This window comes from Manis pentadactyla, chromosome 1 (assembly GCF_030020395.1).
Source record: "Manis pentadactyla isolate mManPen7 chromosome 1, mManPen7.hap1, whole genome shotgun sequence".
Classification (NCBI taxonomy): domain Eukaryota; kingdom Metazoa; phylum Chordata; class Mammalia; order Pholidota; family Manidae; genus Manis; species Manis pentadactyla.
This window is the reverse complement of record NC_080019.1, coordinates 230,517,763-230,542,932: the sequence shown is the minus strand read 5'-3', so window position 1 is coordinate 230,542,932 and position 25,170 is coordinate 230,517,763. Positions and strand designations below refer to the sequence as shown.

General features: G+C 44.2%; 1 protein-coding gene across 3 annotated transcripts in view; it reads right to left on the bottom strand.

The window, feature by feature from the left end:
* The window catches only part of ARHGEF3 (Rho guanine nucleotide exchange factor 3), a 255,881-nt gene that overhangs the window by 154,109 nt on the left and 76,602 nt on the right, over positions 1 to 25,170 (bottom strand). The gene's annotated exons all lie outside the window — the stretch shown is intronic.

The window sequence follows — 25,170 nt, the reverse complement described above, 5'->3', positions numbered from 1 at the left end:
AAAAGCAGAACAAAAGAGGATGGGGACTTTGGGGTCATTACACAATTCTATTCTTTATGCAAGTTTAAGTTTTTCCATAATAAAAGACATAAAAAGCATAATAATAATTTCTTTACTTACTTTTTTTCCCAAGCAGAAAAGCAAGTTTTTTTTGGTATAATTATGGACATTGGTTCAAAATTTCCTGTTAGCAAGTTGAAAAGTCAGTACCAAATCTGAAATAGTTTGATTTTTTACCCTGATTTGAAGGAGAGCTGTCAACTGGGCAGCTAATATGAAAAAGGCAATAGAAATGTGCAATTTCCCATTTCCCTTCTTCCTTCCAATAGGGGGAATAATGAGAAGGTAGTTAAAGCCTAAATCCTATTTGTTTTTTAAATGCTATAGTGCTGACTTCCTTGAAATCCATCTTAAAAGTCCAAGTCTTCTATGAAAATACCCCCTAAGAAAATACAAAGAGATTGAAAAGGGTGTTTGCACCCATGATTCAAAGCGTTCATTGTGCCTACACAACAGTGAAAAGTGTTTTTTTGGTTTATTTTGTTTGGTGTGTATCCATGTGTACTTGAAGAATCAATATTGCTTCTTTTTTCTTTACACTAGAATCAGAAAGGAATCACCAAAACCCTGGAAACAAGCAAACAAAGTGGGTAGAGGGAGGATTATACTCAGAAAAGGGTTCTTAACTCCCACCCAAAGGAAGCTGATTCTGGTTAGAAGCTCCGTCACCCGCCATCCCCACCTCCCCCTTAGGGCTCTGCCCTGGAAGCTGTTCCTTTAAGTCACACTTCCTGGTAAGGCTCAGAGATTTCCTCACCAGCTTCCTGGAGACGGTATAAGATAAACAATAAACTTTGCAACAAAATCTTGGACAATAAGCCCCACGCAGCCATAACAAGAAGTAATTATGAGCACTGACAATGGTTAGGGCATTTCCAACAGGAATGCATATCTCTGATAAACATGGAAGAAACATGCTACCCTACACATCGGTACAGCCTAAACCAATTTAAAAAAAGAAAAAGTTCCTAGCCTCTCATCAGACTGAGAAATAGTGGCTTACAAATTCAGCACTATTTTTTCAAATCACTGTCTAATGGAAAAGCAGTCAGGTTTTTCTTAAAGTGCCACAGAAATGTTGCTGAGGCCAAGTGATCCCTGAGTCACTCCACGTGTCTCTGTGAGGGACGTGTCTGTGATGAATACGGTGCAGCTCAGCCCTCTTCCTAGGTTTGCGGAAGCCCCAGCTCATGAACCAGAGCCCACATTCTACAGGAGGAGACGAGGACGCCACCCTTGGCTTTCCCAGCCTCCCTTGCAGCTTGGGCACGAGAGCATAAGCCAGGCTCAGCCAATCAGACGATCCTCCCAGCCTTGGCACCAGAAGCTGGCATGCAAAGCAGCAGGGATGTTGCAGACCCTGCTCCGGTGAGGGTGGCGGCCGCTCACAAGGGCAGCCTGAGTACCACATTCTGTAACTCTCATCGTTGGTGCAGACCATGGGGGCTACACCTGCCCAGTAGTGGCAGCAGTGGTACAGAAATGGTAGTAATTTGGGGTTGTTCTTGGTTCCCTGATCCCTCCAAAATCCCCTGAGCTTCCTATGCCCTTTAATAAATTCATTTTCTGCTTAAAGCAATCAGAACTGGGTTTTATTGCCAGGGGTTAGTTGGTGACACAGAACAGAGGATGGGCTAAAGCTGACACAGTCCAGGAACCAATCCCACAGATTGATTCTGAGCATAAGGACTGAATGGCTTCTTTCACACTATGAGTTCAACCCGAACACTGTCCCTTGGTCTACAAGGAGCTGCATCTGTTGGTCCATGTCTCCCTCTTGGACTTCATCTCATTCTATTCTCCTCCCTCCTCCCAAGCTCTGGTCACACTTTCTCTTCCTCACCTAGCCCTTTCCTGCCCCAGGACCTTTGCACTTGCCCTCCAGAAAGCCCTTTTCTCCAACTCATCACCCTGCAGCATCCTTCTAGTTCGTCTCAGCGCACAGGCTGCCTTCCCTGACCGGGCTGTCTAAAGGACCCGGCATCTCGTCCTTCTCATGATACCCTGTCGGTCTCCATTTCCAGCACACATCCTGTGATTAACTTTTTTCATTATTAATGACACTAGCAACCACCATTGGAGGCTTGCTATGGGCAAGACACTAGGCTAAGCTCGTTTAATTCCATGGCCATCCTATGAGATAGGTACTTTCATTACCCTTAGTTTATAGATGAGAAAAACAGGCTCAGAAGGGGCAAGGAAGCTGTCCAAGCCTGGCATCAATGGAACAGGGGTTTGAACCAAGGCTGACAGCCTGGGCTCATTACCACAGTGCTCATTCAGGGAACCATCTGACTGCAACTGAATGAACATCGACCACACTGCAGGCTCTGGGGCCACAGGACAGGTGTTTTAATAGGTCCCCCACCTGGTATTCTATCTACTATCCACAGACCCTCCTCGGGAAAGAAATGCAACCAGGCAGTAAAAAGAGGGGGTGCATGTTCTTCATTTAAAGAAAAATGCCCATCTCTATGCTCAAAGTGTCAGGCATACAAAAATACCGGAGGAGCTTGCAGGCCACAGGGACGCTGACCTGCAAACAATGCTTACTGCTCAGCCTGCCACGCTCCACAGCCTGGGAGTGCAGGAACACAGAGGGGGCAACCAGGGGCAATTCCCAGCACAAGTATCCCTGGAGCAGGTTGTGAGGGATGAATAGGAGTTGCCAGGTAAGAGAAGGCGGGGCCAGAGCAAGGGAGAGACGTGGGAGTAACACAGCTCATTCGGGAGGTGGACAGATGTTCACAGGGCCTGTGGGAAGGACAGGGTGAGAACAGTGGAACCAAGGGAGAAATTCCAACTCCATGCCTTGGAAAACGGGGAAGCAGAGCAAGTTTCTCGGCAAGAACAGATGCATGGCCAGAAACAAATTCTCTTTGTCCAGAACAGTGGCCCTGGTTATAAATGCCAGTGAGATGTCTGAGTGCCCCAATTCCTACATATTTCAAGGTGCATGTGCATAAATACATTAGCTGAAAGCCAGGAACTGTAATAGTGATAACAAATTCCAGCACGAGGCCTCCCAGCTCCACCCTTGCAGAATGAGATAGGAGGTGAACTTGTCCTGCCAGCTGGGGTTAAGCGCAGCCACCCCCTCCCGCAGTGTGAAATTACACAGAGCTCTCGGGGCCCGCTGCTTGGCTTTACGACTCAGTCACCTCCACCGAGATTCCCTCCATGTGATAACAGGAACCTCACCTCTGGGTTGTGTCATTGTTAAAATGAGAAGCTGATTTTTACTTTCTAAAGAATGTATGAGCTTGAAGCACAAAGGGCCTCCTGTGCTGCAGGCGCCCCTGGGAGTTTGCAGGAGGAGCCCCCAGAACCGCCCTCTGAGGCTCGGAGAGACCAGCACATAGCCTGGTGCCCAGGGAACGGTGGGCTGAGTGTGCAGCCACGGAGGTCTGGGAACACCGCGGCTCGCCATGGTGGTGCGGGCACAGCATCTGCAAAGTAGATGAAGTGAATGAAGGCAGTTTAACACAGGGATTAGGAACAGGAATTCTCAGACTAATGACCTGGATTTGAATCCCAGTGCTACACTCACTGTGTGACCTCTTGCAGTTTACTTAATGTCTCTGTGTCTCAGTTTTGTCATCTCTTAAATGGGGATAATAAAGGCACCAACCAACAAGGTCACTGTAAGGACTAAATAAATAAACCACTTAGGACAGTGCCTGGTACACGAGAAGTAACAGTAGCAGCTTCCAGGAGACTGTGTAAGATAAACAGTTAACTTTGCATCAAAATCATGGAAAATCAGCCCCCACGTGGGACAACCAAAAGCAATTGTAAGTGCTGACAGTGGCTGGGACATTTGCGATAGGGACGCACCATCTATGCAAATAGCTGTTACTGGCATTACTATTAAACAGAATACCTTATTATTATATATAATGTAAATAAACTTAGATTTCTAAATATTATACATCAGTAACATTATATACCATAGTAATATAATGATATTATGAGGATCTGCCTTAACCCAATTTAAGAAAGAATCTGTAACAAAAAATGAGGGGTCTGAGGAATAGAGCTCCAAGAGCAGGTGCTTGAGCTGTGCCTGCCACTGACCTCTGACCCCTTTCAGGTAGGGGGACAGGGACACTAATGTGCACTCTAGAGTCAGTCTGCTAGGCCAGTGTCCAGGCTCCACCACATATGAGCCCAGACTTGGGAAAGTCCACCCTTAAAACCTTCATTTCCTTCCCCAGATAACAGTAGAGTTTGTGCCAAGCACTGGCCGTCAGTTTACATGCATTTCTCACACAGAATCTTCCCAGCAATGCTGTGAATCATGTACAGTTAGGATGTCCATTTTACAAACAAGAAAGCCCATGGCTCAGAGATGTTAATCAAATCACCAAAGGGCACACAGCTAGACCAATTCTCAGGAAGTCTGACCCAAGCCGGCACCCGAAGTCAGCCCTCAATTCTACAGACCCGTGAAGCATGGGAAGGATCGCCGCTGCCCCTCTGCGGAACCAGGGGGGTAACTAATGCATGCTCGGGCGGTGCCTTCTCATTGCAGATCCCCGCCCCAACAGTGCCTGCTGGGCAGGGAAATCCCGCCTTATTCACCACCTACTCTGACCCAGGCACTGCGCTGGCATCCTTCACATCATCAACCTCTCTCATCACCCCGGCAACCCTCTGAGGCAGGCTCAGACAGGCTGGGTTTCTGGCCCATGCCACAGAGCTCGCCAGCACACCTCTGCATCTGTCCTTCTCCCACTCAGGCTTGGAGACGGGCTCTGAAAACACCCCTTAATGTCCCTCAAGCACCCCTCTCCCCCTCATTACCTCCCACTCCAAAAGCACAAAGCTGCTTATTCTGCACCAGGATAATGACCACGGGGGCTGAGCAGGGCTGGGGCGCAAACTATAATTACTGCAGACGACAGTGTGCATTCCAAACCCGACATGTGTTCAGGGCCTCGCTCGAGCCCTGTAATCAGCTTAGCCCCTGCCCATACCTCTCTAGAAATGGAGACATCCTTGATGACTGAGCCACAAAGGCGTTTGGAAAATAAGCCTCTGCCCTCGGTGACCCACCACCTGAGGAAAAACCGTGACAAGCAATGGCCAGGGCTGAGCGGGCTTTAAACCCCCGCGAGGTCAGCTTCCTCTGTCACAGAGCAAAGGAAACAGCGGCCAGGACTGGTAAATAATTAGAGGCAGGAAATGTACCATATGACCCAGGGGCCTCGGTGCGGGGTGGCCTCACACCCTTCCTCCTTTATCAGGTTGCCGTCCTGCCCATGGGCCACAGGTTAGGGCATGGTGGCCGTGATGCCCAGGACAGTGCAGGACACCCACGAGGTCAGCACAAGGCCTACTATGTGCACGTTGTGAGAGAAAAGACACATCCTCTGCCTTTGAGAAAGAGTTCCAGGAGCACCTTTCCGTGGACCAAAGATGCTATGGTGCGGGTCCTCCAGTGGGCAGGGTCGTCCGCGTGAAGCAGACTGACAGGAGGGGTGGGGATACCAGAACTGTGGCCGGAGCCTGTGGCCGCTTGCACTGCACCTGCATCACAGGGACGTGTACTGAGTCTGGCCCCTAGTGGCTGAGTCTCGGGGACTGGCTAACTGGAATTCACCATGGCCCCCCTTTCTTTAGAAAGTGGACCAACCACATGTCATCTTCCATCACCCCAAATCCTGACCCTGGAGACTTTCACATGAAGCCTCTCCTGAGCTGACGGTGCCTGCAGGCTGAACCTAGACTGTCCTGGAAATCAGAGCGCTGCTCACGCTCCCATGGGCCACGCACCGGCAGGGGACTGGATGAAGTGCAGATCCTGACCCGGCTCTGCGGTGGGGCCTGAGGCCTACGTTTCTGGCGAGCTCCCAGGCTCTGCGGCCACTGCCCCGTGGAACACACTTGGAGAACCTTTGCCAGGAGCCACACTAGTGGCTTCCACAGACCAGAAAATGAAACCCTATGCCCTATGTTTCTACAGTCATGATGTCAAATGGTGACTTTGTTCTAAGAGAAAGGAAGTAAACTCAAGCACTATGAACCTTTAAAGTTCTTATTTGCAAGTTATCTCACTGGTGGTTAACAGGGTGACTTGCTTAGATGCTATGACCTAAGGAAAATCTGGCAGATCTTCCCTTGGCTGAACTTTCTGGAATAGCCCTGCATCCTCTGAGGTTCAGGGGCCCTGAAGCATCAAAGGACTACAGAGCTGAGCATCTTGCCTGCGCCAACATTCTCATCCTCTGGTGCTTCTCCGCCGTTTGGCAGGGCGGCCAGCCCCCTGTGGGTGCAGGCGTGTTCTAGAGGCTGAGGAACCTGCTAGCTCAGCCCATCAGCTGGGGCTGCGGGCCTCCCAGGGACTTGCGCACTGCTGCAGGAGTCACATGCTGCACCTTCCCAGCCAGGCAGGCAACTGAATAGAATCATTCAACTCATCCAATGCATTTTTAAAAACCTGGCTGGCACTGGCTGCCCTGTCCCCTTATGCAAAAAGTACACAAAGGGTGCCGATGGCACCTCCTCACCATTGCGAGCAGCATCCCTGCCAGGCCAGCAGAAAGCACCCCAGTGATTGTTGGGACAAGAGTTGCACGAGTTTGTTTAAATAAACACAGCTAATGGGTGAAAACGTTTTTATCTCCTCCTAGCACTAAACCAGAGATTTTTGAGATTGAGTTTGTCTAGAAATAAATCCAGTGTTCAGAGGAAGAAACAGAGAGCAGCCGAAGAGAGAGTGCCCAGAAACACACAAGGAGACAGCAGATCTGGGGAGGAAGCGCCTGGAACCACTAAGCCCAAAAGAACGGACTTCCTCGCATCGTGGGCTCACTGCCCAACCTTTTCTTCCCTGTTCTTGTCTGCTGCACTTTCTGACATTTGTCCTTTGAATTGGGTAGTGGAGCTATTTCTTAAAATATTAAAGAAGGTCAGTACTGTTAAAATCACATAAAATCACACATAAGAGATATAATAGGCAACATCAGCCTTTCAACCAAACGTGTAAAATAGAAAAAAAAAATGCAAGTGGACAAATGAAGGGAAAGGGGCAAGATGTTCACGGGGGATGAGGGGGTGGCACGCTCAATGGACGGGATTTGATGAGCCACGTCACAGTGACTAATGAAACAAGGCAGAGAAGTCACTTCCTGAGCGAGGGGTATCAGGAGGAAAGGAAGGGGATATTGAGGACAAGCATGTCAGGGGCACAAATGCAGAGCCTCTGAGTCATGCTGGTTAATGAGAGGCATGTATTTTAAAAAGAAAGGAAAAAAGACGTGACATTAAGACTGTAAGGACTGGCGCAGGAGGCTTTGTTATGTGTCAAGAACAGCCAATCTTGTCCATTTGTACCAATTCTGTAGACTTGAGGAGACTGTTCCGGTCGGAAACTCAAGCTTTCTCCCTCCTTGAGAGGTTTTAGGATTTGGTGGGAAAGGTTTGTCCCGAGAAAAACACGTGCGATTTTAAGGACACACGTTCCACGATGGGAAACGTATTTTGAGGTGGAGGGTATTTTTAAAAAGCATCTTTGTAACCCCAAATTCCTAAGTGAAGTGCACAGTCTACAGTCCTCTGAGTTTCAGTAAGAAACTAAACCCAAGAGAAGGAATGCAGAGACTGCCATGTGAAGCATTTTCCTCTGGTTTTCCCAAAATGATAGTCCAAAATATTGTTCCAAGCTATTATCTAGAACCCACAAAAATAATGTGCCCCAACTCAGTAAGATGCACTGGAGTTACCTATTAATCCTCTGGAATATTAACTTTTGGGGGATGATGATTTCAGAGCTGTGATTTCTCTCCAGGCAGATGACACAGTATTCATTCTCATTCAGCGGCTTTCCTCCCCCATCAAAGACCCAAGGAAGATTTACGGATTTTTGTTATTGATAGACAAGAAAGACAAAATCGCTTCCGGTTCACCTTTCCCAAGTTCACATTTGAAACTCCTCCACAAACTGATGCCATATTTGAAAACTCCATTTTAAGAAACAATGCGATTTAGGACAATTCACTGAATTTCTGACTTCGGTTTATTCCTGCTGCCTATTGGAGACAATTTTTATTCTTAAACTTTAAAACCTAAAACTCTATTTCAAAATTATTTGTCTTCTCACCTCAATTTTTCTTCTCTTTGATTATAATTTTGTATGCTTATGCCATGTAGAAACTTGTAAAAGTCAAAACAAAACAAAGAAAAAATGTCACTTATAACCTCACTTACAGAGAGGAAATCATTATTAATATTTTGGCATATTTTCTTTCAGTCCTATCACAGCAATTTTTTTTCACATCAGAATCATTACTGTATGTACAATTTTATTTTCTGCTTTTAAGAACATAACAGTAAACATTTCTCCTGAATTAACACTCTTCCTGAACATCCTCTTACAGCTGCATATTATGCGTTAATACGGGTAAAACACAATTTGCACCAACTGTCCCATATTATTGGAAATTTAGATTTTTCCCACTTTTTCCTACCATTATAATGACTGTTGCACTAAACATTTTTGTGCATAAATCTTAATCCACATGTCTGGTGACTTCTATAGATGGATTCCTAGAAGGAGAATTATTTAGCCAATAGCCATAAAAATGTTTATGGCTCTTGACACAAACAGTTTCCAGAAAGATGACTGAATGATAGTGCCACCGAACACCTGTGAGAGCATCCATCCTACGGCATCCTTACCAGCGTTTCAAGTTATCACTCTTAAAAAGGCTGGTTAATTCTGTGGGTGAAAAACACCGCTTTGGAAAATCTCCAATCCTTGGACTGACCTGCGGAGGTCAATGATTTCAAATGCTCCTAAAATATCAAAACTTTTTTCCTTCAAAACAAGGTGTTAATTTTTCTCACACAGCAAAATGCAATCAAAAGCACAAACATGAGAAGAATGTTGCCATTTGTTGGATATTTTCACTGGGCGACTAAGGCGCCGTGGTTAAGGAGCCAAGGACAGCCAGTTCGATGTGCCCGTCAGCAGTGTACGGAGACGTCCAGTAGGGAGAGGTGTGAGCAAAGTGAATCTAGCACTGAATCCACTGCCAAGCTCCAAGATGTAAGATTCAAATTACCATAAACCAATCCTTATCCAAAGCAATATGCTAGAATGTTCAAGAATAGATGCAGACTACATCGAAAATTCACTCAATAGCTTTTTGCATAAGAAACTGTCTTTTCTTCCTCTAAATCAGTGCATATTCCCACATACATCAGGTATGTCTTTTTTATTTCACAGTACCTACATGCCAAGAGCAAACGGTCCACACTCAGTGTCCCATGACCCACGGCCTGAACTGATCCCTCTGTAACATGGGAAAATATTAGATAAATGGTAAGTTTTTCTGCTATACGGGACATGTTTTGCTGTATCTTCCCCACATATTCTCCTTCCAGAAAATCTGTCCCACTTTCTCCAGTGCTGCACACAGTTCCTGCTGAGTGGGTATAAGGTAATAAAAAGGTATTTATTGAGCACTTACTATGTCACAGACCCAGAGCTAAATACTTGATATGAATTATTTAATTGAACCCTCGTAAGAACCCTAAGAGCTAAATGCATTTCCCAGAGAGAGCATGTGAGTTCGAGTGAGATTAGCGACTTGCCCCACCTGGAGAACGGTGGGTCCCCGTGACCCAGACTCTCAGGCCACAGATGAGTGTGGAAGAGAGCGATGCCCTTCTAAGAACCGGCCAGCAGCCCGCCCAGCACTAGAAAGATGAGCCGGTGTGATCAGAGTTTTCTTAGGGACTTGGGGCAGCGGCAGCCGACATTCTCCTGTGAGCTGCGGGAGAAGGGGCTGCAGACAGGTCAGGTCGGGGTGAGCTAGAGCTGGCATGGTGATGAGCCCAGACATGCCACACGCCTGGAGAAGGCACGGGGAGCAGGGCCTCCCCATTAGAGGGTGCAAGCAGAGAAAGGAAGAAGGAAACCGACCCACAGAGAGAAACCCTGGGTCCATGCAACTGTGCTTCTCTCCGTACGCAACCCTCCTCTCGAGGTAATGGCGCTTTCTGTCGAAAGCTCCGTGTGCGCCCAGGAGTCACCGGTGGACCGGCTCCTCTCTCACAGCCTGGTTCACCAACTGGAACAGACAAGCCACCGCTGTGGGCCTCCTAATGGGATGCAAGCAGCTGGCATTGCTTTAGATGTGTTCCTGCCCCAAAGTGTGTAAATGGAAACAAATGAAGTCTTTAGACTTAGCAGCTTATGAATATAAAGGACAGAGGAACAACTTAAATGGCAGCAGAGGGAAGCAGTCAGACAGATTCAAATGTGAGACACATTCCATAAGCAACGAATTGGTCTGGTCCTTTCAAAAAGTTAATGTTATTTAAAAAACAGACTTAAAAAACATAACAAAATGATATTGTGACTCTCAATTGAATAAAAACAAACAAACGCAATAAGATAACAATACATCTTTGCAGAAGACACCAGAATGGGTATTGCCAGTGGGTAAGCAAGTTAAGGCTTCATGTCTGGGGGACAACCTTTAAATGGTCTGGGGGAAAACCAACTATAAGAGACAACTGGGGAAATTTGAACATAGACTGAACATTAGGAAACACCAGGGACCACTGGTAACTTTCTCAGGTTTGATGATGATATTTTGGTAATGTAGGAAAATATTCTTAATCTTACAACATATGGATTGAAGTACTTAGAAGCAAAGGGTCATGGTGTCTGTCCTTATGCTACTTTGATATGGTTTAGTAAAATAAAGCCAAACTGTATAGCTAGAGATGGATAAAGAGGTAAAGCAAGTGTTAATTCTAGCAATTGCTGGGTGTTCACTGCACACATATTTCAACTTCCCATGTTTGTAATTTTTCATAATAAAAAGTTGAAAAAATAGTACACAAAGTCAAAATAGTAATCACAGAAATCTTTTAGGAAGACACCAGGTGAAACCTGACATCCCTTTTCTCAATAAACCACACAATATTTCCTGTACCGCTGTCAGAACGAGGATCGTACATGTCTCCCAGATGACGTTGCTACTGGCCTTCAGGGCACTTGAAGTGCGTTCCAGGTCTAGGCCCACCATCACCCCGGTGGGATGGACAGGGGAACAGCAGGTGCGCCATCCCCTCTCACGCTGACCCGGAAGTTCACTCCCCACCCCCTTCTGCAATTTAGCTGAACCACATAAACTAATGTACATCTGATGCAACTCCACTACACCTTCCTCAAATCAGAGCTATGATTTTAAACAAATCTTTATCTGCCCATAAAAAAAAGCCATCAGCCTTGTTCCCTTTTTTTTCTAAATGGGACATTAGGTCACACCAGCCCTGAGGATACAAAAAAAACACATCGTACATTCATAGCCTTCTGCACACATTTCCTCCCCGCTGGACGTGCCCTAACCAGGCCAGGGCACTGGTGGTCCAGGCTGCTTTACAGCGTCGAGTCCAGCTGGTTTTATTACCAGTGCCACGTGGAAGTCAGCAGTAACAGTCGTGTACAAAAAAGGCTGGTTAGGGAGTTTTGTTCCTTGAGGTTCCCAGAGCTGGACAGCAGGAGAGAGGCTGGGCTGGGGGGGTGGGGAGACAAATGTGGGGGGCCCGAGAATCAAGGAAGAGAATTTTTATCACCAGACTTACACAGGGCAGCCCATTTAAAAATGGGCCCTATGCAAACACATTGTGATGAATGTTCACGTTTAGAGAATATGTATTTGTTACTGAAAGCAGAGAAGTTTGTAAGATATCCACCTTCAATAATAAAAATATTTTAAGTTACATTAAGTATAAATAAATGGTTATTAAGTAGGACATGTGTATGCCAAACACAGACAAGAAAGAGTGAACAGAACAAAAGATACTCAATACTCATAAATACTGGTGAGTAAGTGCTTGTTATGCACCAAATATGCAAGAGGCCAATGAGGTACTACATACACAGAAGCACTAAACATATATGAACACTTAATATACCGGAAGCCTTAACTTGGTTACCCACTGGCGACACCCATTCTGGCCCCCACGCATCTTCTGCCCAAGACACACACATAAGAGAGAAATGAGGCAGCCGTTCACCTGGCCGATGGGCTGGCCGCGGCTGCTAACCAAGCATACTTGTCCCTGAGTGTTCTGGATAAAGCAAATGTGTGTCGTTGGTCCAGGGCACCTTCAGTCTGTGGGCCTCTTGCCCGAACGTTAACTCCGGTCCTGTACCCACATCACAGCAGGGAGGGCCCGTGCGGTGGGGAGGAAGGACACGTGGGCGCCATGAGCCCCAGGATCCAGGTGCCATCCTGCTGTCCGGCCTGCGGCCTGTCTGGAGTTTGTTGACTGACTCCTCTTTCCCGCCTTGCTTCTTGGCGTGTGTTGCAACTGGCTTAACAGACAGGTGACCTGAGCACTTAAAGGTGGGGACTGTCTGGAGTCACAGTGAGCTAGACTCCATCCCACCCACGAACGGGGCCACGCTGACTGTGAAGAGGAGAGACTGAGGGGAGAGGACAGTCAGCAGCAGCACCCACACTAGCCCCCCCACAAAAGCTTCAGTTCCCATCCCCAGTTTCCAACATGCCGAGGAAACTCAAAACAAAACTGAGCATGGGAAAGGAAAAACGACAGGAAGATCGAAGGGGTTTTCCAAAGACACATCTTCCCTGGTTCCCGACGTACTCGCCCCTGCCATGTCTTCAAACAGCGTGATGGCCTTTTGGGGATGACATGATTGCTGCCGTGATACTGTTCATGTAGTAAAGGCAAAATATGATTAAAATGAAAAAGAGATATCTCCACGAAAAGTCACAAATGTGGCAAAAGACAAAGCAATACTGAGACTAATATTTGGACCACTTCCTATCTAAAACCCCCAATGAAGCTCCATATTTCCCAAAATTACAGAAATGGCTGTAAGCTATTTCAGAATGCAATTTTCCAGGATTTGCTATTTTTTTATCCAGAGGGCCATTACATTTTATGCGTTATGAGCAATCTAGTCTTGCTCCCAGATCAGATTGTCGGGGCCATAAAACAAAAAACAAAACCCAGTAACTAAAAGGACTGCTTCTAACCCATTATGAAAGAAGAGGAGTTAGGAGTGTGGTCCACCTGGGAGTCAGACCCTGGACCTCCGGATGATTAGCCCTTACTGAGGGACAAGAGATGGGGAAGACCTTTATAGACAAGAATCGTTCGTATCTGCTCAGTGCCTCTCCCCTTCTGGAAATTGTCCCTTCTCCCCCATGTTACTATGGTTACTACAGCAGCCACCAGAGCAGGACCGCAGGACCCCTCTCCATGGCTGCTGCTGACTGGGCTGGGAGTATCCACCTGGCCCAATCATAATCCCCCTCTAGTAATTTGGATTCTGTCTCTCTGCAGAGGGTTGCATTTCCATGGCATGAAGAAATGGAAGAACTTAGTCTGCAGAGAAAATGCAGCACATAACTGAAGAGCTGGCAATGCTCACGGGCTCCCAGTGGCTGGCTTGAGGGGCTTCGGAGGCCCCTCTGCGTTCCATGAGATACTCCCCAGACCGCTGTGATTTTAGATACTCTCCTTCCTTATTGCAAATCTGAGTCGAGTTTCTGTCACTTACACCTAAGATTTCTTAACCTGGAAGACCAAGTCGAAGTTATCTTTCAGCCTGCATAATTCTGGAACTGAAATGGAATAACTGAATGGAGAACTACATAAAATAAACAAAGGCATCTATAAACTATGTCCGAAGTTGGAGAATTTGCAGACACTGGCATATAAGCTGCTATGTCCCCGCAGACCTCCCACGTGACCAACAAAAGAAACTGCGTTTGAAATCTAAAAATGAGCTACACTGTGCCTGGCACATTTTTGGTGTCAGCAGACTTAAGAGGACATGGGCTTGTCCTCCCAGGTGTCAGCATCTACTCGAAGCCTGGCTTCTCTGCTGCCAGAAGGGAATTGAGAGGGGAGGGCCAGGCGGAAACCAGAGAGTCAGTTTTGCCTTTTGAGGGGACACCTTCCATGGGAAAGGCACCTATTAAACACACATTTTTACAGAACAGTCCTCTCAGATGTAACAGAACTCTACTTATCAGGAGCTAATATTTCTGCACATTTAACTCCATGGAAGCATGATTCACATCACTTCACACACATTAGAACCAAATCTTGTGTTTTGAAAAGATACGTGATTGTCCCCGTTTTTCAGGTGAAATGTGTCTGAACGCTCTGACATATGTCTTGTCTGCAGTTTCCAATTAGCATTCTGACCCTAAAATACATGCCTTTTCACCACTTAATCTTTTGTTTTAATTGCTAAGGACTGTCCCCTACAGTCCGAGCTGGGGCTGTCCAGGGGCAGTGGACAGTACCCTGAGGGGGCACGGAGATGGCCTCTAGGCTGATGATCGGGAGGTGGGGGGACAGTGAGACGGGTGGGGGCAAGCATCTTGTAGCCCAGCACAGCCTGTGCCGGCCTCTCCTGTGTGCCCAGATTTCATCAGTTCCCAGATGTTTTGCCACAACACATGTTCAGTGACTTACCCTGATGGTTCCCTAAACCCTGGAGGCTTTTTTTTTTTGCAAATAGAAAAGTTTTATTTTTTCCTTTCAAATTTATTTTCTTTGTATTCTAATTTTATTTCATTTTTTCCCAAATTACACTGGCTATGTTAAATAGCAGTCTTGAAAACTAACATTTTTGCCCTTTAGTTGATTTCAAAGAGAAACCATTAAATCTTTCACTAGTAAATTTGGTGTTATCTGTAGATTTTCTGCAGATACTTTTAATGAGGTTGAAGAAATTCCCTTATAGTCCTAGTCTTCTGAGAGTTTTTCTCATAAATAGGTATTGAATTTTTTTTTTTTGAGAGGGCATCTCTCATATTTATTGATCAAATGGTTGTTAACAACAATAAAATTCTGTATAGGGGACTCAATGCACAGTCATTAATCAACCCCAAGCCTATATCTCAACAGTCTCCAATCTTCTGAAGCATAACAAACAAGTTCTTACATGGTGAACAAGGTCTTACATAGTGAATAAGTTCTTACATGGTGAACAGTACAAGGGCAGTCATCACAGAAACTTTCGGTTTTGATCACCCATCATGAACTATAAACAATCAAGTCAGATATGATTAGTCGTTTGATTTTTATACTTGATTTATATGTGGATACCACATTTCTCTATTATTATTATTTTTAATAAAATGCTGAAGTGGTAGGTAGATACGAGATAAAGGTAGAAAACAGAGTTTAGTGTTGTAAGAGAGCAAATGTAGATGATCAGGTGTGTGCCTGTAGACTATGTGTTAATCCAAGCTAGACCAGGGCAATAAAACATCCACGTATGCAGAAGATTTCTCTCAGAACAGGGGGGGTGAGGTTCTAAGCCTCACCTCTGTTGATCCCCAATTTCTCACCTGATGGCCCCCCTGCGACTGTGCCTGTCTTAGGTTGTTCCTCCCTTGAGGAATCTTACCCGTCTCTGGCTAACCAGTCATCTTCCGGGGCCATACAGGGAAATGTGAAGTTGGTAAGTGAGAGAGAAGCCTTATTGTTTGAAAAAGTTAGCTTTTTACTTCTTTGCATATTTATGCCCTGTGGCTTCTATGCCCAGCATTTGTCTTGAGGTATCTTTACCACTTGGAGGAATTATGATACTCGGTAAATTTGATATGAGGCATGAATTCTATTTAAGGGTTGTAATTAGGAAGGAAGAAGAAAAGCTATAGAAGTAGCAGGCGGCAGAAAACCTGGGAAGATTATTTCTTTGACATATCTTCTTGTAGAGTAACTTCAGCATGTACAGGTTTTAAACTACTAATTAAATTGTGCACATACATTAACATAATAGGAATACTGCTACATAACAAAAGCAGACCTACAATTACCAGCCATCTCCAGTGAAACCAAGGAAACCAGTTAGGTACCCTAGGCATTTGTGAAAACTTATCAATGATATGATGGATATTGTCTAACTGAATTTGAATAGTTTGAGAAAAATCAGACAAATTAAAACAACACATTCCTGGGAACTGTCCACATCCCATGTGTTCTTTTAACAGTAGATAGTCTGTAGTTGTAAGATTTTGGAGCACTGCAACTTGCACTTCTCCTAATTCTTGGTTGAGTTCCGACAGCATAGATCCAGTCAAATTTGTTGTTTTACTGTATGCACAGGCCAGCTTAGATATCTCCTTCTTCATTCCAATGGCAAGTCCAGGAACTGGTGGGATGAGTGCATCTACAGCTGCAGCAGCGCCAGGATCTTTGTTGAAATTTTTTGATGTTCATCTTCTGGAATGACTCTTCCAGAGGATGTTGATGTTGGAAGTTCTTCTTCATATCGTATCTTAATTCGTTTTCTGGGTAGCCAGATTAGGCTTTGATCCTCTGTATAAACACAAACAAACCCTTTGCCCACACTTTGATATGACCTTTATACCATTGTGAAGAACCTATTGGAGCTCACCACACAGGAACTGCTTTTTTTTTTTAAGAGAAAGGAATATTATCAAAAAAATGTACTTCCATAACTGATCATCTGACACCCTTTGAAAGATCAAAATTAAGGATATGTAAAGCATGCATTAATTGTTCATTTGCAGTTAGTTTTATCCTATCAGGGAGTAATCCCCCTTTTCTTTCTCTTTTTTTTTTTGTTATCATTAATCTACAATTACACGAAAAATATTATGTTTACTAGGCTCTCCCCTATACCAAGTCCCCCCCAACAAACCCCATTACAGTCACTGTCCATCAGCATAACAAACTGTCTTCTCTGTGTTGCACAGCCCTCCCCTTTCTCCCACCCCCCACATTATACATGCTAATCATAATACCCCCTTTCTTCTTCCCCCCCTTATCCCTCCCTACCCACCCATCCTCCCCAGTCCCTTTCCCTTTGGTACCTATTAGTCCATTCTTGGATTCTGTGATTCTGCTGCTGTTTTGTTCCTTCAGTTTTTCCTTTGTTCTTATACTCCACAGATGAGTGGAATCATTTGGTATTTCTCTTTCTCCGCTTGGCTTATTTCACTGAGCATAATACCCTCTAGCTCCATCCATGTTGTTGCAAATGGTAGGATTTGTTTTCTTCTTATGGCTGAATAATGTTCCATTGTGTATATGTACCACATCTTCTTTATCCATTCATCTACTGATGGACACTTAGGTTGCTTCCAATTCTTGGCTATTGTAAATAGTGCTGCGATAAACATAGGGGTGCATCTGTCTTTTTCAAATTGGAGTGCTGCATTCTTAGGGTAAATTCCTAGGAGTGGAATTCCTGGGTCAAATGTTAAGTCTATTTTGAGCATTTTGAGGAACCTCCATACTGCTTTCCACAATGGCTGAACTAATTTACATTCCCACCAGCAGTGTAGGAGGGTTCCCCTTTCTCCACAACCTCGCCAACATTTGTTGTTGTTTGTCTTTTGGATGGTAGCCATCCTTAAGGGTGTGAGGTGCTATCTCATTGTGGTTTTAATTTGCATTTCTCTGATAATTAGCGATGTGGAGCATCTTTTCATGTGCCTGTTGGCCATCTGAATTTCTTTTTTGGAGAACTGTCTGTTCAGCTCCTCTGCCCATTTTTTAATTGGATTATTGGTTTTTTGTTTGTTGAGGTGGGTGAGCTCTTTATATGTTTTGGATGTCAAGCCTTTATCGGATCTGTCATTTATGAATATATTCTCCCATACTGTAGGGTTCCTTTTTGTTCTATTGGTGGTGTCTTTTGCTGTACAGAAGCTTTTCAGCTTAATATAGTCCCACTTGTTCATTTTTGCTTTTGTTTTCCTTGCCTGGGGAGATATGTTCAAGAAGATGTCACTCATGTTTATGTCTAAGACATTTTTGCCTATATTTTTTCTAAGAGTTTTATGGTTTCATGACTTACATTCAGGTCTTTGATCCATTTCGAATTTACTTTTGTGTATGGGGTTAGACAATGGTCCAGTTTCATTCTCCTACATGTAGCTGTCCAGTTTTGTCAGCACCATCTGTTGAAGAGACTGTCATTTCCCCATTGTATGTCCATGGCTCCTTTATCAAATATTAATTGACCATATATGTTTGGGTTAATGTCTGGAGTCTCTAGTCTGTTCCACTGGTCTGTGGTTCTGTTCTTGTGCCAGTACCAAATTGTCTTGATTACTATGGCTTTATAGTAGAGCTTGAAGTTGGGGAGTGAGATCCCCCCTACTTTATTCTTCCTTCTCAGGATTGCCTTGGCTATTCAGAGTCGTTGGTGTTTCCATATGAATTTTTGAATTATTTGTTCCAGTTCATTGAAGAATGTTGCTGTTAATTTGAGAGGGATTGCATCAAATCTGTATATTGCTTTGGGCAGGATGGCCATTTTGATGATATTAATTCTTCCTAGCCACGAGCATGGGATGAGTTTCCATCTGTTAGTGTCCCCTTTAATTTCTCTTAAGAGTGTCTTGTAGTTTTCAGGGTATAGGTCTTTCACTTCTTTGGTTAGGTTTATTCCTAGGTATTTTATTCTTTTTGATGCAATTGTGAATGGAGTTGTTTTCCTGATTTCTCTTTCTATTAGTTCATTTTTAGTATATAGGAAAGCCACAGATTTCTGTGTGTTAATTTTGTATCCTGCAACTTTGCTGTATTCCGATATTAGTTCTAGTAGTTTTGGAGTGGAGTCTTCAGGGTTTTTTATGTACAATATCATGTCATCTGCAAATAGTGACAGTTTAACTTCTTTACCAATCTGGATTCCTTGTATTTCTTTGTTTTGTCTGATTGCCATGGCTAGGACCTCCAGTACTATGTTAAATAACAGTGGGGAGAGTGGGCATCCCTGTCTAGTTCCCGATCTCAGAGGAAAAGGTTTCAGCTTCTTGCTGTTCAGTATGATGTTGGCTGTGGGTTTATCATATATGGCCTTTATTATGTTGAGGTACTTTCCCTCTATACCCATTTTGCTGAGAGTTTTTATCATGAATGGATGTTGAATTTTGTCAAATGCTTTTTCAGCATCTATGGAGATGATCATGTGGTTTTTGTCTTTCTTTTTGTTGATGTGGTGGATGATGTTGATGGATTTTCGAATGTTGTACCATCCTTGCATCCCTGGGATGAATCCCACTTGGTCATGGTGTATGATCCTTTTGATATATTTTTGAATTCGGTTTGCTAACATTTTATTGAGTATTTTTGCATCTACATTCATCAGGGATATTGGTCTGTAATTTTCTTTTTTGGTGGAGTCTTTGCCTGGTTTTGGTATTAGGGTGATGTTGGCTTCATAGAATGAGTTTGGGAGTATTCCCTCCACTTCTATTTTTTGGAAAATTTTAAGGAGAATAGGTATTATGTCTTCTCTGTATGTCTGATAAAATTCCAAGGTAAATCTGTCTGGCCCCGGGGGTTTTGTCCTTGGGTAGTTTTTTTATTACCGTTTCAATTTCTTTGCTCGTAATTGGTTTGTTTAACTTTTGTGTTTCTTCCTTGGTCAGTCTTGGAAGGTTTTATTTTTCTAGGAAGTTGTCCATTTCTTCTAGGTTTTCCAGCTTGTTAGCATATAGGTTTTCATAGTAGTCTTTAATCATTCTTTGTATTTCTGTGGAGTCTGTCATGATTTTTCCATTCTCATTTCTGATTCTGTTGATGTGTGTTGATTCTCTTTTTCTCTTAGTAAGTTTGGCTAGAGGCTTATCTATTTTGTTTATTTTCTCAAAGAACCAGCTCTTGGTTTCATTGATTTTTTTCTATTGTTTTATTCTCCTCAATTTTGTTTATTTCTTCTCTAATCTGTATTATGTCCCTCCTTCTGCTGACTTTAGGTCTCATTTGTTCTTCTTTTTCCAGTTTCAATAATTGTGATGTTAGACTATTCATTTGGGATTGTTCTTCCTTCTTTAAGTGTGCCTGGATCGCTATATACTTTCCTGTTAAGACTGCTTTTTCTGCGTCCCACAGAAGTTGGGGCTTTGTGTTGTTGTTGTCTTTTGTTTCCATATATTCCTTGATCTCTATTTTAATTTGTTCATTGATCCATTGACTATTTAGGAGCATGTTGTTAAGCCTCCATGTGTTTGTGAGCCTTTTTGTTTTCTTTGTAGAATTTATTTCTAGTTTTATACCTTTGTGGTCTGAAAAAATGGTTGGTAGGATTTCAATCTTTTGGAATTTATTGAGGCTCTTTTTGTGGCCTAGTATGTGGTCTATTCTGGAGAATGTTCCATGTGCACTTGAGAAGAATGTGTATCCTGTTTCTTTTTGATGTAGAGTTCTATAGATGTCTATTAGGTCCATCTGTTCTAATGTGTTGTTCAGTGCCTCTGTGTCCTTACTTATTTTCTGCCCAGTGGATCTATCCTTTGGGGTGAGTGGTGTGTTGAAATCTCCTAAAATGAATGCATTGCAGTCTATTTCCTCTTTTAGTTCTGTTAGTATTTGTTTCACATATGCTGGTGCTCCTGTGTTGGGTGCATATATATTTAGAATGGTTATATCCTCTTGTTGGACTGAGCCCTTTATCATTATGTAGTGTCCTTCTTTATCTCTTGTTACTTTCTTTATTTTGAAGTCTATTTTGTCTGATACTAGTACTGCAACCCCTGCTTTCTTCTCTCTGTTGTTTGCCTGAAATATGTTTTTCCATCCCTTGACTTTTAGTCTGTGCATGTCTTTGGGTTTGAGTTGAGTTTCTTGTAAGCAGCATATAGATGGGTCTTGCTTTTTTATCCATTCTATTACTCTGTGTCTTTTGATTGGTGCATTCAGTCCATTTACATTTAGGGTAACTATTGAAAGATATGTACTTATTGCCATTGCAGGCTTTAGATTCGTGGTTACCAAAGGTTCAAGGTTAGCTTCTTTAGTATCTTACTGCCTAACTTAGCTCGCTTATTGAGCTGTTATATACACTGTCTGGAGATTCTTTTCTTCTCTCCCTTCTTATTCTTCCTCGTCTATTCTTTATATGTTGGTTGTTTTATTCTGTGCTCTTTCGTGTTTCCTTTAAGTGCTTTTAGTGGGTAGTTGATTTTATTCTTTGCCTTTAGTTAGTATTTGGTTGGTCTGCTTTCTTTGCTGTGATTTTATTTTCTCTGGTGACATCTGTTTAGTCTTAGGAGTGCTCCCGTCTAGAGCAGTCCCTCTAAAATACCCTGTAGAGGTGGTTTATGGGAAGCAAATTCCCTCAACTTTTGCTTGTCTGGGAATTGTTTAATCCCTCCTTCATATTTAAATGATAGTAGTGCTGGATACAGTATCCTTGGTTCAAGGCCCTTCTGTTTCATTGTATTAAATATATCATGCCATTCTCTTCTGTCCTGTAAGGTTTCTGTTGAGAAGTCTGATGATAGCCTGATGGGTTTTCCTTTATAGGTGACCTTTTTCTCTCTAGCTGCCTTTAAAACTTTCCTTGTCCTTGATCTTTGCCATTTTAATTATTATGTGTCTTGGTGTTGTCCTCCTTGGATCCTTTCTGTTGGGAGTTCTGTGTATTTCCGTGGTCTGTTCAATTATTTCCTCCCCCAGTTTGGGGAAGTTTTCAGCAATTATTTCTTCAAAGACACTTTCTATCCCTTTTTCTCTCTCTTCTTCTTCTGGTACCCCTATAATACGGATATTGTTCCTTTTGGATTGGTCACACAGTTCTCTTAACATTGTTTCATTCCTGGAGATCCTTTTATCTCTCTCTATGTCAGCTTCTATGCGTTCCTGTTCTCTGGTTTCAATTCCATCAATGGCCTCTTGCATCTTATCCATTCTGCTTATAAACCCTTCCAGAGTTTGTTTCATTTCTGCGATCTCCTTTCCGGCATCTGTGATCTCCCTCTGGACTTATCCCATTTCTCTTGCGTATTTCTCTGCATCTCTGTCAGCATGTTTATGATTCTTATTTTGAATTCTTTTTCAGGGAGACTGGTTAGGTCTGTCTCCTTCTCTGGTGTTGTCTCTGTGATCTTTGTCTGCCTGTAGCTTTGCCTTTTCATGGTGATAGGAATAGTCTGCAGAACTGGGACGAGTGACGGCTGGAAGAACTTCCCTTCTTGTTGGTTTGTGGCCCTCCTCTCCTGGGAGAACAGCGACCTCTAGTGGCTTGTGCTGCGCAGCTGCGCGCAGACAGGGCTTCTGCTTCCTGCCCGGCTGCTATGGAGTTAATCTCCGCTGTTGCTGTGGGCGTGGCCTGGCTCGGGCAGCTGCTCCAAAGTGGTGGAGTCGCGTTGGAGCAGGAGCTGCTGGGAGGCTATTTATCTCCGTAAGGGGCCTCCCTGCTCCCTGCAGCCCAGGGGTTAGGGTGCCCAGAGATCCCCAGATTCCCTGCTGCTGGACTAAGTGTCCCAGGATGTTTCCGTTCAGCTGTGGGGTCCCTGTCCCTTTAAGACTTCCAAAAAGCACTCGCTTTTCTTTGTCCTGGGTGCAATCTCTGCAGGGGACCGCTCAGAGGTCTTGCTGCCCTGTTTCCCTAGTTTCCAGCACCTCACGCATGCACTGTGTCTGCGCTCCATTCCGGATGGCTGGGGCTGGGTGTTCATCAGTCCTGGGCTCCCTCTCCCTCCCCGCTCCGACTCCTCTCCTCCCGCCGGGAGCTGGGGTGTGGGGTGCTCGGGTCCCTCTGGGCCAGGGCTTGTATCTTACCCCCTTCACGAGGCGCTGGGTTCTCGCAGGTGTAGATATGGTCTGGCTGTTGTCCTGTGTCTTCTGGTCTCTCTTTTAGGAAGAGTTTTCTTTGTTGTATTTTCAAAAATATATGTGGTTTTGGGAGGAGATTTCCACTGCTCTACTCACACCACCATCTTGGCTCCGCCCCCCTGGAGGCTTTTTTAAAAACCATCCTCTCGCTTGTGGAAGACTCTGGAAACTAGATTCACCACTTCACTGCTGTGGGACCTCAGGAATGTGTCCAGTCTGCCTCTCTGTAAACTGGGCACAGTAATAGCATCTACCTAATAGGGTTTTTTTGGGGGGCGTGATGACATGCAAAGCACTGGGAAGAGTAGCTAGCACGTTGCAGGAGCTGAATGAAATTCATTGTTACAGTGTTGTTTCTTATTACTTTCATCATTTAAGAACGTTTGTTACGTATGAGTTAGAATGAACAATTTGAGTTTGTTTACTGGTCATACCTATTTTCTCCTCTGTGCTGCCTATTCAGATCCTAATTTGCAACTACAGGCAATGGCAGGGGTCAGCCTCCTTGGATGGTCATGTTTCCAGGGCGAGTGTCCTCCCTGCATCTGCCCGACTCTCTCTGAGCTAACGGGAGCAGGCGAAGCAGAGATTTTCACAAGGAAGGGTGGAGATTTGGAGCTCAGCACTGCCCAGCCGCACGGAGGCCAGCTGTGCAGGAGGCACAGGCCTGGAGTCACATTTCATTACAGAAAATGGACCAGCTAGGGAATGCCTCCACGGTCGTCCTCCTGGCATTACAGGCTCTCGCTCTGCACTTCCGGTTCCTGTAAGGAAGGTCTCAGGGCAGGGACTGCTGGAGTGAGGGTGCTTCCGGTCGGTTGGGCTCCTTCCGCCCGCACCGTATCACAGAGGACCACGCTTCGGGGTGGGGAGACAAATCAATTTGGCCACAGAAGAATCTGAGAATTGACAGGCCCTGTGCCATCTGCCTCTCGCACATCTTGATATCAGTTTGTCTAACTTTACCAATAAGCCCCAGAGACCAGAAGAAATCAAAATAAGGACAAAAGACCAAGATAAACACCACGGCTGACCTCATCACCCAACAGACCCTATTCACTCCAACAATTTTAACTACTTGGGAAAATCTTGCAAGCTGGCTCAGAATGTCAGGCTACCAAAGGGTCTCTTAAACCAAGCATGTCCCAAGCAGGCTCCTTGGAGCAGAGAGTTCTATAAGGAGCTGTGCTCAAAAGTTCCCAAAATATTTCAAGGGGAAACAGCTGAAGGGGTGACCTGGCCACAGGTAGGATGATCCACTGTCCCAATCTGCCTGAGACTAGAATTTCCCAAGACACAGGACTCTGCTAAAACCAGGACGGTCCCAGGCAATGTATGTTGTACCCAACCCTTGGCTAGTCGCTGCTCTTGAGTTCAGAAGGCAGGCAGGGTACCCTGAAGGGAGGGCAGAGAGCGAGAGAAAATGAACACCTCATAAAAGCCAACTTGCTCACTGAAAGTCCAATTTCTCTACCCGGTTGACCCTTGAACCACATGGGTTTGAGCTACGTGGGTCCACTTACACATGGATTTTTTTTTCAATAAATATATTAGGAAAACTTGTTGGAGATTTGCAACAATTAAAAAATACATTTTATTTTCTGTAGCTTATTTTATTGTATGTATTATATTATACATGTAACAAACAAAATATGTGTTAATTGACTGGTAATGTTATCAGAAAGGCTTCTGGTCAACAGTAGGTTATCAGTAGTTACGTTTTTGGGGAGTCAAAAGTTATACACAGATTTTCTACTGCGCGAGGGGTTGGCGCCCCTAACCCCTGAGTTGCTTAAGGGTCAACTATAATTAACAATTGACTATAAATGTCAACTATCCCACAGTGTGTACAAATGATTTTGTCAATAAAAGGTTTATGGTCAGTGGCTTTGGGAAGTGATACAGATGCCACCCACTCTCTGTGTAGTGTCCACACACAGCAACACAGCAGAGGCTCTGAGAAATCCTGCAGTGGTGAATGTATTTAACTTGGTGCTCTCAGTGTGTCCTAAGTCGATGTGACCATACAAGTCTTTTTTCATGTAATGGTTATGGTCATGCAACTGAGCACACTTTGAGAAACAGGGGTCTTATCCATCAACTCATAACCAATGTAGAAGGTATATGACGTGCATTCAGTAAGACATGCACATCCACTTGAGAGGTTCACTCATTTCTCTTTGTACCCAGTGAAAAGCATATTGTAAACTTAGCTAGAATAAATTTAGCTAGAATAAAGCCATGATCTGTATTTATTTTTAATAAGACACTTGGGGAAGATGACATCTATGTAGAATATTAAAGATGAATAGAGCCAGTAAAAATAGTGCAGAAAGGACTAAATACTTGAACCTGAGATACAATCTGCAGTAGATTTTGTGACTGACGGATGTGAGAGCTTCATTCATTCGCCAAATTAAGCATGTGTATGCCAGGCACTGTGCCAGGCCCAGAATGTACCAATGAAGAGAGGGTAGCAATACCTCTACATGTCCAACT